Genomic DNA, 3,186 nt, shown 5'->3' on the forward strand with positions numbered 1-3,186 from the left:
GTGCCTGGTACAGTTATTGAGCACTCAATAATTGCTGGATTATTTAATAATAATGAGTGAACCAAATAGAAGAATCCTGAGTTATGTCCTAATTGGGCAAGGGTCATAACCTGGATCTATACAATGTGGAAATAATTATTTTGTAAGGGTAAATTTCTATCAGTTGTCTAAATTTTGGGACTTGTGTGCCAGTAACAATGTTTTCAGAGGTGAAATGAGGGAACACTCTGTCACAGGAAGCTTATCTTTAACTATGACTTTGGTTTGACATAAGTAAAATTTATGTGGCACCAGCAACTTTTTATTTTTATTTATTTTATTATTTTTATTTTTTTAAATTAAGTTTATTGAGGTAACATATGTTAATACAATTATATAATTTTCAGATGTACCTTATAATTTGACATCTATATATTCTATTGTGTGATTACCACCCAAAGTCCAGTTTCCTTCAGTTACTATATATTTGATCCCCTTTACCCACTTTACCCTGCCCCTACCCCCTATATTTGACTCCCTTTATCCCGTCTACCTCTCCCCTCCTGCCTGACCTCCTACCCTCTGGTAACCACTAGTCCATGGTCCATGTCCATGAGTCTCTGTTTGTTTGTCCTGTTCATTTGTTGCTTTTAGGTTTATATTCCAGATATAAGTGATATCATGTGATTTTCAACTTTTTCTGTCTGGCTTATTTTCCTTAGCATGATTATCCAAGATCCATCCATGTTGTTGCAAATGGCAGTATTTCATCTCTTTTTATGGCTGAGTAATATTCCATTGTATATATGTATCACAACTTCTTTAGTCAATCATCTATCGTTCCTTCCATGTCCTGACCACTGTGAATAATGCTGCTATGAACATCGGTGTGCAAATAACTTTTCGGATATGGGTTTTCAAGTCTTTGGGGTAAATACCCAGTAGCTTCCATGCCCTGGCCACTGTGAATAACATTGCTTCCATGTCCTGGCCACTGTGAATAATGCTGCTATGAACATTGGTGTGCAAATATCTTTTCAGATATGGGTTTTCAAGTCTTTGGGGTAAATACCCAGTAGAGAGATTGCTGGATCATGTAGTAGATCAATTCTTAGTTTTTTGAGGAAACTCCACACTGTTTTCAATAGTGACTATATAAATTTGCAGTCCCATCACCAGTGTATGAGGGTTTCTTTTTCTCCACATCCTCTCCAACATTTATTACTTGTCCTGTTAATTATAGCTATTCTAACAGATGTGAGATGGTATCTCATTGTGGTTTTGATTTACATTTCCCTAATAACTAGTGATGTTGAGCATCTTTTCATATATTTGTTGGCCATTTGTATGTCCTCTAGGGAGAAGTGTCTGCTCAGGTCCTCTGCCCATTTTTTAATTGGATCGTTTGTTTTTGTTGTTGTTGTTATTGAGTCATAAGAGTTCTTTGTATATTTTGGATATTAGGCCCTTATTGGAGGCATTGCTTGCAAATATATTTTCCCATTCGAATGGTTGTCTCTTTACCTTGTTGATGATTTCTTTTGCTAAGCAGAAGTCTCATTTATTTATTTTTGCTTTTACTTCTCTTGACTTTGAGGTCAAATTCATAAAATCCTCTTTAAGTCCAAGGTCCTTGAGTTTAGTTCTTATGTTCTCTTCTATGCATTTTATTGATTCTGGTCTTATATTCAGGTCCTTAATCCATTTTGAGTTAATTTTGGTGTGTGATGATAGACAACAGTCTAGTTTCATTCTTTTGCAAGTGGCTTTCCAGTTTTCCCAGCATCATTTATTTAAGAGGCTTTCCTTTCTCCACTGTATGTTTTTGGATTTTTTGTCAAAAATTATTTGCCCGTACAAATATGGGTTTACTTCTGGACTCTCAATTCTGTTCCACTGGTCTGTGTGTCTGTTTTTCTGCCAATACCATGCCGTTTTGATTATTGTCACTGTAGTACATAAATTGAAGTCAGACAGAGTGATTCCTCCAGCCCGGTTCTTTTTTCTCAGGATGGCTTTGGCAATTCGGGGTCTTTTGTGTTTCCATACAAATTTGATGATAATGCTTTACGTAATATTGTCATTTTAACTATGTTGATTCTTTCAATCCAAGAACATGAAATATCTTTCCATTTCTTTGTATCTTCTTTGATTTCTTTCAATAGGGTCTTGTATTTTTTATTAGATAAGTCCTTCACATGTTTCATTAAATTTATTCCTGGGTATTTTTTTTGTTGTCGTTGCAATTGCAAAAGGAATTATTTTTTGTACTTTCTCTGACACTTCATTATTAGAGTGTAAAAATGCTATGGATTTTTGAATGTTGATTTTGTATCCAGAGACTTTGCTGTATTTGCTTATTGTTTCTAGTCGTGTTCTTGTGGAGTCTTTAGGGTTTTCTATATTAGAGAATCGTGTCATCCACAAATAGTGACAGTTTGACTTCTTTGTTTCCTATTTGGATGCCTTTTCTAGCTTTCTCTTGCCTGATTGCACTTGTTAGGACCTCCAATGTTATATTGAATAACCGTGCCAATAGTGGACAGACTTGCCCTGTTCCTGATCTTAGAGGGAAAGTTTTTAGTTTTTCACCATTAAGTATAATGTTGGCTGAGGGTTTGTCATAGATGGCCTTTATTATGTTAAGGTACTTTCCTTCTATACTAATTTTGTTAAGTGTTTTGATCATAAATGGATGCTGTATCTTGTCGAAGGCATTTTCTGCATCTATTGATATGATCATATGATTCTTATTTTTTAATTTGTTTATGTGGTGTATCACACTAATCAATTTCTGTATGTTGAACCATTCCTACACCCCTGGGATGAAATCCACTTGATCATGGTGTATAATCTTTTTAGTATGTTGCTGTATTCGGTTCGCTGGTATCTTATTTAAGATTTTTGCATCTGTGTTCATGAGAGATATTGGTCTGTAGTTTTCTTTTTTGTGTTATCTTTACCAGGTTTTGGTATCAGGGTAATTTTGGCCTCATAAAATGAATTGGGAAGTATTGCCTCCTCTTCAGTTTTTTGGGAGAGTTGAGGAGACTAGGTATTATATCTTCTTTGAATGTTTGGTAGAATTCACTGGTGAAGCCATCTGGTCCTGGACTTTAACTTTTTGGTAGGTTTTTGATGATCGTTTCAATTTCCGTACTGCTGATCGGTCTATTTAGATTTTCCAGTTCTTCTTGATTCAGTCTA

Source organism: Pteropus vampyrus, unplaced genomic scaffold (assembly GCF_000151845.1).
Source record: "Pteropus vampyrus isolate Shadow unplaced genomic scaffold, Pvam_2.0 Scaffold7, whole genome shotgun sequence".
NCBI lineage: Eukaryota > Metazoa > Chordata > Mammalia > Chiroptera > Pteropodidae > Pteropus > Pteropus vampyrus.